This window comes from Bactrocera oleae, chromosome 6 (assembly GCF_042242935.1).
Source record: "Bactrocera oleae isolate idBacOlea1 chromosome 6, idBacOlea1, whole genome shotgun sequence".
NCBI lineage: Eukaryota > Metazoa > Arthropoda > Insecta > Diptera > Tephritidae > Bactrocera > Bactrocera oleae.
Window position 1 is genome coordinate 10,235,386 of NC_091540.1, and position 13,921 is coordinate 10,249,306.

The 13,921-nt window shown below is 35.0% G+C and overlaps 1 protein-coding gene and 1 long non-coding RNA gene across 2 annotated transcripts in view; both read left to right on the forward strand.

Annotated features, from left to right (window-relative positions):
* Positions 1-13,921, forward strand: part of LOC106626311 (forkhead box protein O) — a 141,375-nt gene that overhangs the window by 18,533 nt on the left and 108,921 nt on the right. The window lies entirely within an intron of this gene.
* LOC138857846 (uncharacterized) lies at positions 5,379-6,728 on the forward strand. The gene is made up of 3 exons (XR_011397051.1): positions 5,379-5,445; positions 5,500-5,626; positions 5,798-6,728. It is a non-coding gene; the product is annotated as an uncharacterized lncRNA (long non-coding RNA).

Here is a 13,921-nt window from a genome sequence, read left to right on the forward strand (position 1 = left end):
CGAATGTGAATTGCATGCGAATGCGATGGATCAGAACGATGTAAAGTGAGGCGTGGCGGTAGTGAAGAGCAGAGTTGCATGCAAAAAAGTCGAGAGAGGCATGCACGTATGTATATCTCCGTTTGTTATTCGTATTGGTAAGCGGGGCGGCATAAACCGATTTTATGGCCATGTCCCGCAATGAACTCCTTTGACAGTTGGCATTGCTGCGCATTGCGTTGGTCACAGCGCGCGAATGTTAAGGACTCGCAAATTGCTGTGCCTCCTTTTTTTTGGCCTCTAAGTTTTTATTGTTGTACTTGTTATTGGCGCTTTTTTGCCAGCGCGTCACTTGGCGGCCTTATGAAATTAGTGTCCGCTGCCGGACCAAGGCCGAAAATGCGATTAAATAGAACTGTCGAAATGCGCGCCGATAAACGAGTTGCCATACAACAACAACAACAATAAGAGCAAAGCATACTTTAAATGAAGCCTCAATGTTAGCTAATATGCCCGTGTGTGTGTATGTGTACGTGTTGCCTGATTGCAATAACATTTACGCAGACAGTTTTGGGCATTCGCTGGCTGTGCAGCGATAATTACCGTTATTAATGCTAAAATTACAGCATTCAAATGGTCGCGCTCAATGGGTTAAATGAGTGTAGAGAATGCGAAATTCACGCATATGAATATGTATTATATGTATGTATGTGTAAGTACATTAGTGCCCTGTGCGAAATTGTAACATAATTATGAATACTTCGAATTGGAAATTATAATATATAACTATAATAATTACAATATAGTTGCGATTACTACATGTATTTCAGAGGTAATGTTGGTAGTCTTTGATGAGAAGTCTGAAAATAATTTTTTAACAAAATTGGTTTTAAAAACTACATTCGAAATTTGAATTCGGTGCTTTATGAAGCCCAGTAGTCTCAAACTCAATAATGTTAGATAGTCTTTATAAAAATCTCATGCGATTTATTTAATTTTTCAAGTGCATCCATATTTGTGTATATAAAGTACATGCAGCGGACAGACTCTATCTTTATACATATATATATATATATATTTAAGGAATGGATTTTTTCTACTTTTAGTCTCTCGCTCCTCTCTCAACTTTTTTCATTTAACACTAAGAGAAGATCCTTTTTACCACTGTTTTTATTTTAGAAATCTACACGACTTATTAAAATATATTATATTTTATTACCTACAGCACTGCTTAAGCTCAATATTTACTTATATTACATTATTGAGGGGTTGCCATTGATTATTTCGTTCATATTAGTGAAATGCAATAAGCCTAGACTTCTCGCTGCATTCTTTGTTGGTCTCAATTACTTTTATTAAGAGACAAAGATTGACTGTATTTATTCGACATTCGTTAATCAGGCTACTCTCACAACTTCTATGATACTTTAAACTTGCCTGCATTCAAAAAATGCGTTAAAGTGCGTACAAATTTGCATTTTATTTTTATATTTCTTAAATGCAATATATTTCTGCTTCAAACCATAGACACAACTCGGATCGACTTAACTCTCTTTAAACTCAGGCTTTTGTTAAATGTCTAATTAACAATTAAAATAATTCGTAATGACGCGTTTCAATTAAATTTAATTTGAAATTTAATTGCTTTTGTGGTTGTGCGCTGAGCGTAGCAACATACACACACACGCACACATACATGCTACCTACACAGTGTGACACTTATTCATTGGCAAGTGTCAATTGGATATATTGGCAGGTGATGTGCGCGACGGCCGGCAGATACACACACATATCGAAAGCGAAAACTTAAAAAAAACAGTATAATCTATAGCAACAACTTATAATGCATACACATATATATTTTAAAAGTTGCAACATAAAAAATTGGCAAAAAAATCATTGCTGCAAATCATAACAGTTGCTTTGCTGTTTCAATATCACCGTAGTGTACAACTTCAATAAACGCGCTTCTCTCCTATGTACACGTATAACCTCATTTGTATTGCTATCCCGCCATTTTCGTTGCTAACAACATTTAACATTGTTATTTTAATTATTTGCGGTTGAACTTATTTAAATATTTACGCATCCAATTATGGCAAATTATGCCTGATTTACAATGCGCTATTTCAGCGGCAATGTCTGCGATTTTTTTCACGCTCATATAATTTACTCTCTCTCATTTTATATTGCATCGTAATTTTTATGTTAATTCTTACGCACATTTGTTTTAATTAGTTTTGATTTGAATTGATATGTTATGTTAATTAGAAAAATGATAGCTGATGGCCTAGAGTGGGAATTAATATCATATAAGTGATCATATGAAAAGTATTGGCTTGCAGAGATTCTATGTGTTTTCAAGTTTAAATAAAGTACGGCAGCTTGCAGTTAATATCTGTCAAAAAAATACTGTCAAACTTATAAAAAACTACGATAAGCAAACCATCAAGTACAGACAGTCGAAATTGGCAAACATGTAAATCACATGGAAAATGGAAAATAGTGTATTTACAAAACCCAACAGGGCTATGAAGATACCAAAATAATTGAAAACAATACGGTCAGCGCAATAAAGAAAAATAACTCGAGGGTTATTTAAGCACAAATAGTCCCTAAAGTTTCGTTTAAACTTCGATGATATTAAGCGGATAAATGTAGACAACAGGCCTAACGGAGAGTATATAGATGTGAATTAGGGAACCATCATTGCTTGAAACTAAGAAACTAACAGGAAAAAGCCAGAAATCTTGTTTTTATGAATTGGTAGATGCATTCAATATTAGTTAGTTATGAGCGGATTTTGCGATGGAGAGAAAGCTCTCAAAAAGTTGGTGTAGAAAAAACCTGAAAAAGTAGCTCGGTGTTGCTTTATTAGGGTTAACAGTCATCATTGAAGCATATATTGTCATAGTGTATATCAAAATTATATGTTGATTTGGAAACGGCAAAATATTCTAATTTTAGAAATTTGCGAAAATGTGTGTACATAAAGTATGCCGCGAAGCGTGTAACATCCAGAAGGAAACGTCGGAGATCCTATAAAATTTATATATAAATGATTAGAATGACGAGCGGAGTCGATTCAGCCACGTACATTCGTTTGTCTACTTGTCTATATATACGATGCGACATCGAACCACTATACCATGTAGCTGTCAAACAAACTGAACAATCAAAATCATATGCTTGTATGGAAAACTTTTGAATTTGACGATATAACTTCACGAAATTAGGCATGAGTTAAAGCAACGGTACATTCTTCGACGAAATCGTACAGATTGAATCACTATAGCATATAGCAAAGTCATATAAACTGATCAATGCAAATCAACTATTTTAATTGGATTCCTGTGTTTTTGTGAAGCGTTGCAGCGAAGATAACGTTTTTTTCGAGTTTAGGAGAGTCAAAGTAAAAAATAAAATTATTTAAGAGGTAAAGTAGTACATATTGCCCCTTCATGGTTTATTATACCTACCAAAACATTTATATGTTAATGCTCACTTCACCGGTACACCTGGTATATATAGTAATTAATTGAGCTTAAAGAATGCAGCAGAAATCTCTTTATAAGATGAATGCTTTAAACATGGAGATATAATTATTGAAGAACAGAGTAAAAACTTAGATAGTGTGGTTATCCATGTCCTCGGTGGTCAGTCAACTACTGTTCCAAAAAACATTAAAATGCCATTCAGCGTATACTTATTGTCTCTAATCCATCTAGATCTCACAAAATGCTCCACTCAGGAGTTCTTATATTCCATATATATTTTATATCCAAAGAGTTCCCACATAACTTTTTCTTACAAAAATCAGATTGTAAATGAACTCTAAATACTTGAAAAAACATACTAAAAGAAAATATCGATATATTATTGTCTCTAATCCATCTAGATCTCACAAAATGCTCCACTCAGGAGTTCTTATATTCCATATATATTTTATATCCAAAGAGTTCCCACATAACTTTTTCTTACAAAAATCAGATTGTAAATGAACTCTAAATACTTGAAAAAACATACTAAAAGAAAATATCGATATATTATTTGTAAGCTTTTTAGCCATTGTTAGCTTTACTTTGATAAGCATGCAGTACTTGGTTTTCTTTTATCATAAACAGTTAAAAAATCCAATTGATATGTTTGTTCTTTATGCCATTATAAATATAATTAATATAATTAATATAATTTTAAAAATTCTATAATATATATTTCTAACCATCATAGAATATCCAGTACCCAGTGAAAATTCATTGAACCCACCCAATTAATTGCATATCACATGCTTAAACTGCTTTATTTGTCAGATCACTCTGCTCATGTGTAAGTTCCACATCCTGATAAAAAATCAAACATAACGGAAATCATTATACTGTCAAGTAAAGCAAGTAAGCGCCCACATAATTTTACACACTTACACACGCACACCAGTCATGCTTCCGGCACACTTCTTCTAACGACATGTGTTAGCTGCCGGCGAGCTGTCGTCTTTCGAAAATCTTCATTCACCAGGTCGTCGTAGCACTTTGGCGACTCCAGCACAACCGTCAAAATGTCTGTCATCGACACAAGTGCAACTTTTTCGCATTCACCGTGTGCCGCTCTGCTTCTTCCGCACCTTCTTTGCTACGCAATTTGTCAGCAGTCTCGCAAATCTCGCTGGGCGGCAAGTTGCTGATATGCTGCACGCGACAAGCGACATGCGACAGCCGACGTGCGAGTATTTACTGCGTCAGTGTTGCCATTCAATTTACTTCTTTTTAACTGACAAGTTCATATGTCTTATGACTTCCGCCACGCCATGCCAGGTCAACCCAAACCCACGTCGAGTTGAGCCAAGCAGCCGCAGCGTCGCACAATATTAATGCTGCTGCCGCCGTTTAGCGTGGCTTTGGATGGCAAATGCGTGGCTTGGCCGACGCAGAAGTATTTACTCTCACACGAGTTGGCGATTTTTATGCGATTTCTTATGCTCCGCATCGCCTTTCGAGTATTTTGCCAATTTTCAATTTTGCTTTTTGTTCTTCTGCTGCTTTTACTAGTTTTTGTTTGTCTGTCTGTCTCTCGTATAGTTTACAACAAATCACTCTCGTAATTGGCGCATCGCCATATCGCTATGAGATAGTTACTTTTGTTGCGTTTGTTTTTCTCATTTTCGAAACTCGCTTTTTCTAGTTTGTCGCTGGTATTATTCGAGGCTGTCTGTGCTTTTTTTTCACTTTTGGTTTTTTTTTGTGATTTTTGCTTTTAAGTGCGGTCGGTATTAAGCCAATTGCTTCCATGGCTTGTGCTCTTGTCGCATTTGCGGTTTATACAAAAAATTCTAAAATTATTTAAAAAAAAAACGTACTTTGTCTCGCGCATACAAAGTGGAGATTTTCGCTGATGTCTGCAGATATTTGTCAGCTTTGACAGCTTATTAATTGAAATTGTTTGTCAAAATTATTTATTTCGGTGGTTGAGGTAGAAAATATGAATTGTAAGTTTGTTGTGTCATAAAAATATTCGATTGATTAGATGGACTATGGATTAAAACTACCCAAGACTAAGTCTGAGTTAAGAGAAGAAGAGAAGAGACTGCCGTAATTATGGCTATCATGTTATACCACCGAGAGCATTTTGGATCTCAAAAATTGCGCCAAAGGTAACATTTCTCTCACGTGCTCTGTACTATCGAAGTATGAATACCATACAGAGCTCGTTCAGTTGGAATCGAGTACTTACATATCAGTCTAGTATTGATACTAAGAGCTTATAATTTATGGTTCCTTTGAAGATCACTTCAGGAAAAGGATTTAATCTGCTGTCTTTTCAGGTGCCGTTCCACGATCAGGGTATTTTCTATATTACAATCAACTTACCCACGCATAAACCTTCGCTACTTACACCATAAGATCACTTATATTACAAGTAATTTGGACAATTACTAGCATAATCGTTTAAAGGAAATAACAAATAACCTCAGAGAAACCAACAACAGCTACGAAAACAAAACGCTGAAAAGGAATCACGTACTTATATATGCGTGGCTGTAGGCGAACAAAGAGAAATCCAAATAATAGAAGACTACCCTAACCCCAAATTTATATTCTAATCTTAGGGTACACAAGCACTGATGCCATCAACCATGTTGCAAAAACAAAAACACTGCTTTATATATATTCAGGAAATAACCACCAACCATTTCCAACAAGCCCATTTCCAACTAAGCGCTTCACCAGTAAATAACAATACGCTGACTTGCAACTTAACGACTCTTTCTTGTTGGTAATGAAATAATTTCTTGTAACGAGTTAACTTTTCACACATACACCAGCGCAAAGTAACCAACTATTGTGTACAAATGGCACAGTGATTGCTAGTAGACAGCAAAAATGAAATGAAACAGTTGAAGTAGCATACCTGCAGGCGCATAGCAGGCGTTTAGCACATACAGCTACTAGCGTAAGTAATAGCTGCGACCAGTTGTGTTGCATGTGCTAAAACAGTGAAGAATCAGTGGCTTCAGCACAAAAAGGCAGCTCAGAATAGCATAACAGGATACATTTCAGCGAAATCAAAAGGCGAAGGAAATGAAATGTACGCCGACATACACCTAACTATTTGCACTTAATGGGTTTTATGGTCATATATGGGTATGTAGTGCTGCATTACATACAATGTAACGGTGGTAAGCTCAAAGAAGGCAGAATCTATTACTACGCCATGAAATGTAATGCAAAGTAATATGATGTAATGTAATGAAATGGAATGCATATTAAGCAGACAAATGTTTTTGCATGGAGATTATTTTTTATTGCATATATTTAGAAAATAGTACCATTTATTCAGTTTTGGTCAAAGCTCTGTATAATTTGAGTAGGGTTATGGGAGAGAAAGTTTTAAATGCGAAAAAATTCAACATTACTTTCATGATTCGAACATAAAAGGTTAAATATATTTAGCGCTGAATTAGAGTTTTTGAGTCGTATCAAAAAAACACTATTGTTCGAGTTTTCTAGACAGGAAAGTGCTTTAAAAGTTTTGAAGAGTAGAAAAGGGGTTAGTTTTTATGAAGTTTTGAAATTTTTGAATTTTTGAATTGATGTTTTTTTTGAAGACTTTGTTTTATGGAAACATTTCAATATTTTGCGGGAAGGGGTTTTACTGCCTCAGTATTTCCACTATTTGTAAACTATAGTTATTGAATAGGTTTAATAACATCGGCAATCTTTGTTTTTCTTACTAAACGTTTAAATTTTAAGTAATCACACAAGCAGATTTTACTCTCTGTTTGAAAGCGTGTTTTTTGTTTATTGTTTATCTTTTGAAGTTGAAGAGACATAGTGGCAACGATTTTAAGGTTTGTGTCCAGACTAACCGCTAAGAAAGTGAGCTAAGCACCACACCAAAAACTACAGTTTTTTTTTTTGCAAATTTGGATATACTTTTAGTAAGAGGAAAATCTGAACTACAGTTCAAAATTTTCCGAGCTAAAAGTAGAGAATTCACTTTACTAATATTCTTTAAACTATATAAGAAAACTAAGCTTATAAAGTCTCATGTTGCATAAAACTATTCGCGTTTTTCAGGAATTTCAGTGTCAGCTACGGCTCCACCATAGTATATTTCGAAAATTTGAAGACAAGTTTAGGGCAAAATATTTTCTCAAACTTAGCATGCATATAGTAAAAAAAATATATATATGTTAGATCACTAACTGGTAAACAAGAAAGCCCGCAACTTGACTAGCAAGCTTCAAAGCAACTCTCCACTAAACTATGCAGCCAGTGGCCGACACTGCAACAATAAAAGAATAACAGTAAACAAGTAAAAATAACAAGTGAAATCAGTAGCGGAGGCACCAGCTATATTCGCTTTTGTTGCTGTAGTTGTTTATTGTTATTGCCTTGTTAAGTAGTTTTATTGCAACATTATTCATATAATGTTTTTGCAAATCGTTTGTGCTTGCTGGGCTGTTAAATGTTATGTAAACTTGCAGGGCCAGCAACAACAGCAACAGATCGCCAGCACACCAGCTCGCCAGCCCGTTTCATACATACGAGTATGTACATACCTACATTTCCGCTACCCCACTAACTCACACGCACACTCCCACACGAACCAAATGAGACGTCTTCGCCTTTGAATAGCCTTTCACATTGCTTTGTATTATATTTGTATTCATTATTTTAGAAGCGCTGCCGCGCTATCTTCTCCTTGCATACACGCTTTCCTCCGCCCGCTCGCTGCTTTAACAACACATTTGCGGCTTTTCCAAGTGCTCGCCACCAGTTTTCCCTACATCAATGTCTCGTGCAGTGTTGGCTCTACTGATTTTTGCGCCTGTCCAGTTCAAGTACACCATGTCTTCCGTCTTCTATAGCTCCTTTGGTGTCTTTTGTTTGCACTATGCAAGTGGCTGTGTATGTTTCGGCGTTTTGTGCGATTTTACAACTCAACTTGTTTAGCTTTATTGCCTTCACTTAGCAATGCATTCGCGTACCAATCGCGCTGTCTTAGGCACTCAAACGCTATTTCCTTCTATTTCTTAGCGAAATTGTTGTTTTGCCTTAGTTTGCTATATTAGCATCGCGTATAACGGCAGCATTTGGTTAAAATAACCAGTCAGGCTTGAAATCGCCACCTTTTTGCGCAGCGTTGTCAAAAACCAAATCAAACCCAGACATCATCAGGGCAATCAAGGTGAAGCAGCCGTGTCGACTGTGGTAAACAAAAAGCCTTGAAATTTTGAAATTTCGCTTTGTATTTTGAAATGAATGAGCGTGCATGGAATGTAATTTTATTTGTATTTACAAATTGTGCATGGAATGTAATTTTATTTGTATTTACAAATTGTTTGAAGTTGCTGCAAATTTAGTGGTTGCCACTTTATTACTGTAATATTAATAAAGATTTGAATATTTTTAAAATTAAAAATTATATAGTTTTATTTTCGTAAAATTTAAGATTAAAATTTAAATTTTTGCTAATTTATATAAAATGTATATATTCCAATATATGGCAAGGAATTTTCTAAATAAAATTCGAGAACCATAGAAATATTTTGGTAAATTTATTAGAAAAAAATAATAATATATTTATTCTATGGGCAACTTAGTCAAAAATTGTAATTTTTGTAATATTTATTAATAATGTGGCAACTCTGAAAAAAAAGAAAATGGCCACCAATCGAATTGTGTATCTAATTTGGCATTTTCAATAAATTGTTAATCATATATATTATTTTACAACGCTCTGGCAACGCTACCAGGCAGCATATTGACATGCACCGTTTGTAAATAATAACTCTGCACGAAAATAAAATTAACATCTACTGAATTGGATACCTACTTTAATATTTGTGATTATTTAACTTTGAAATTTTTACCACTATGGCATCCTTTCAAATAACATATTTTTATTCGCTGCTTATAAATAATTTCTACGAGTGACTTTGAGCCAGATTTTTTTGATTTTGTTGTATGACTCGCCCTTTACTTAATTTAGGTCTTAAAGTCACAACCAGGTGGCAGCACTTAAGCAATAATCAATTATAATTTATAGGTAGGTAGGTAGGTAGTAGGAGGCCCCTTGCGTTATCACTGGGACTAATATCCCTCACTCTATTGTCGCCCTTCTGAACCAACCGGTGCTTCAGATGAAGTTTATCAGTACAAAAGGTTTTATTTGTGCAACCTCTGCAACATCATCAAGAAGCAGTACATTATATACCTATGTATGTATATTATTTTATTATATTTTCTTCGCTTAACATTTCGCATAACAATTTTTATCAAAACAAAAATTTATTTATTAAAATATTCCGACAAATAAATTCAAATTACCGCTCACCGCTATTACGCTTAACGTTTTTAACAACCACTTTTCGCTACCACGTGGCGACGTAACAAATCATGCAAACTGCTGCGGCATCATGTTACATGATTTACACGAAAATTCCTTAATGGTTGGCTTACACCGCTTTTTAATATAATATTTTCGCTTGCCTTATTTGATGTTGCAAATAAATTTATGATATCTATCAAATGAAGCGAACTGCAAGAAATATTCGACTATGTTTCTATGCATGGGAACATAATTTCCACTGCATTGACTCGGTTAATGTAATAGAAGTGTAAAAGTGTTGCATATTTCTGGGCGTTATGACTGACTCAGTGCCGGCAATGCTGACAAAGGTAAGAAAAAGTGCTGAAAAAGTGTTTGTGTTTATGCGCAGGCATGTCTGCCAACTGCAGTGGTGCAACGGAAGTCCGTTCGCATTGAAATTTATGACAGTCGGGGATATTAGATTCGACTATTTGACGTTGTGGTGAATTGCTGAAGTTTTTTTTATTTATTGCGAACTAGATTTTGTTTAGTGCTTATAAAAAGTTCAAAGTTTTTTATTAATTTTATTAAATAACCTTTCCAACTCTTTACCAAACATTTCATTACTCATAAATAAAATTAATGAAGAAATGTTACAAGCTCTTCACTTTCGCATGAACCAGTTTTTTATTCCCTCAAAATATGCAACTAAGGAATTTACACATCTTCAGCATTTTAATAACAAGCCATTTATTTGAGTATAACCTAAGTTAGTAAGTTTTTGCGCTTCATTTAAAACCGTTAAACTTTGCACACATACACACAAACAACCTTAACCCATTAAGCTAAGTTCGTATCTCGACACAAGCACACAAATACAGCCACATGCATAAATATGTTCAGGAACGCTGGTGTAAATTGTCAAATTGTCAACGCTGCTGGAAGAATTTCAATTAAATTTAATTTATGGCAGTGAAAAATGCTTAATTTTACTGAGAACTTTTACCCCAGTTGAGCGTGTTGCGCTCAAAACTTTGTGTGAGCGCCGAAAGTGATGCCGTAATTTTTGATAAAGCGGCACTTTTAACCTTTTGCGCCTAAAAGTGTGCTATAAAAATAGAAACCCACATTTGGCTGGCGCAGCACAGCGCCGCTCAGCTTGTTAGGCAAGACAAACGCTTGCTCTCAGTTAGCCAGGAGTGTGAAGGTCTGGTAAACTGTGCTTGTATATGTGTGTTTTTTTTGTTTTTGTTTTCTTTCTTTAGAAGCATTTAAGTAGTCTACAGCTTTAATAGTTGCTGCTGTATTAGTAGGTAAAATTTTATTTGGTTGCCCTTTGCATTTTGCCCATACTCATATACACACACACATACATATGCGTTATGGCTTTTTTGTTGCAATCCTCTTGGCAGTGCTGCTTTTTGTTTTTGTTGCCAACGTCTAGCGACGCAAGCAGCTGAAATAATTCGACGTAATTTGCCTTTGTGTAATCAACTCCTTTGTAGCAGATTTATTTGTTGCCTCACACCACTGCCCGCTTCGTCCCCTTTGCTATATAGTACATATGTATGCAGCTTTTTAAAATTGCCTTCGGTTGTCTTTCGTTGTGTGCTTGTTACTCGTTTGCATTCAGTTGTGTATGCGTTTACTTTTAAAATACTTATGCTTTGCAAAAACTTTAGTTTAGCATACTTTTAGGGGCTCAACAGTGCAAATTGCACTTTAACCTTTAAAGCATGGTACAAGTAAATATATTGGATAACCAAGTTTAACGAGTTTTTGCTAGTCTGTGACTTTATTTATATTATATTTGATTACTATATTTTAACAGTAATTATAAATATGTTGCCTGCTTTCAAGCTGGAACATCAAAATTCATGTTAGGCTTCTTGAATCACTTATATTGCTTTAAATTATTTTTTCCGCATACATACATCCTAATAGTATGCAACACATATTAAAAAATATTTTTACAATATATTATGAAAAATATTTTTTAATATATATTATAAGCGCTAATAATAAATTTGTATTAAATACGAGAAAATGTTGGTTTTTGTAGTCAGTCCGGGTTAAATTTGATCAGATGGTATATTATACATTAAATAGCTTAGATTGGAATTTGTAATTCTAATAGCCATATATAACTTCTTATTTACAGTTAAGCTATCATCATGCTAGTTTTTTCTTTCAAACCTTATACATTCGGAATGGAACTCTTTATAATGCTTGCATTTTCAAGACGATTATACTGATTTCATATTTTAAATTAAATTAAATTCACAAACTTTTATAAATGCCAGTAATTTTATCTGCTAATCCCATTTAAGCATTCATCTCGTCTAAATTTCAACATTATAAGCAATATGAAAATATTTTAAAAATCCCATTCTTAACAAATTAATTAATGCAAATTAAATTCTTAACCATAATTGCTTTCCAACACAAAAAGTTATAATGAAAAAAGAAATCTAAATGGATTTGTAGACAACAGCCATATCCTGCAGCAATAAGCGGCGAGAGCGACACTACTTTTTCCCATGAAAAAGAAAGAAATAAACAGACAATAATAGAAGGATCGCATACCAACCACTACTGCTTGCACCTAAAAATATTTCCTTGCCTTGCGCTCAGCAGACTAATAATATGCCAGCAGCTCATTAATAAATCATTGCGTACAATGAATTTCTTTGCCACTTCTTGTGGATGCAAAGAATGAAAAACGAGGGAAAACCCGAAAATTTCCTCGTTAACAATTATTGAAGACAGAAATTTAGCCACTCGCAGCAGGTATTGCCTTAAATGCTGTTGGTCCGCGCGTTGAGCGCCACCAAAACACGACAGCTGACGGTCAAATTCATTGCTGAGCTGTGGTAACCTAAAAGCAAAGTAGCTGCAGGTGGGCAGTGAGACAGTGAGACCGACGGACAAATACATAAACAGACTCACAGAAAGACGCGCAGACAGACAACCGCGTAATCTTCCAGTTTTCGGCGCATCAACTGCACTTTGCGCTTCGCCTGTAACGATGGCAACTCTACCTGTCCCCAGTTCGTTGTAATCAACTTTTCTTACGGTACTTTTGATTCACTGTTCTGCTATTCCTCCACTGCTTGCACCTTCGACCGCTGAAACCCGTGAAATCCACTTAATTTCAAACTCAGACCACTCTGTCATCAACTTACGCACTTATCAGCGCTTAGTCGGGTGCACTCACACCTATCGCTTATCCAATAGCACTTCAGCTCTATCATTCAGCATACACATTCACTCATTCCGGCATATAAATATTTATAAAGCTTGCCATAAAGTTTTTTTTTTGGTTTTTTTTTTTGTTGCGCGCTCGTTGTTTGTCCTCTCATCAATAGCTCATTATTCAAGGTTTTTAACGCTCAATATTGGTAAATTCACGCGTGAATCTACCCGAGGCATTTACGCCGGAAACTTCGGTGCGCTGGTGTTTGCTGGTGGGTAAAGTTTTTGCAGCGAGTTTGTGTGAAAATTTGTGAAAAATCTTCAGTGGCCGAAGCATTGTGAAGAAGTTGACGATTTATGCTTACATGTAGACATTTCTAAAAGTATATACATATGTATGTATACGAAGTGGATGAAAAGCCATGAGTAAAACTGTGGATCAATGAGAAAGTAATTAGGTAGATAAAGGAAGATTACGCAGTTTTATTCATTTATGTAGTAGATTCGTTGCCTAAGTTTCGATCACTCATGTATTGGGCTTAATGTGATCTAATAGGTTTTCCGCCGCTCTTGAAACGAAAAATTTTAATATGTTAATCATGAATGACTTTTTAAAACTAAGAAAACATAAGCAAAGTTAAAGATAAAAATCTATAAAAAAAAATCCCTGATTATTTACTGCCAAAGTGGTACCCAGAAAAGCGCAAATATTTTTTATTCGAACATTTCCGATATGATCTGTGGTCAACATGATAATATCTGAGAAATTAAAGACATAAGTTATTTTGAACGTTTAATTTATTTTATGAGAAGAAGAAGAAGAAGGCGGAAATGGCATTCTGAGATTCGTTATTGCCTTCCGGGCCTCAAGCTTCTTATATATGAATACTTTTCTTCCCTCCGTAATGCCTTCAAAGCTTTTCAAATAAATGAA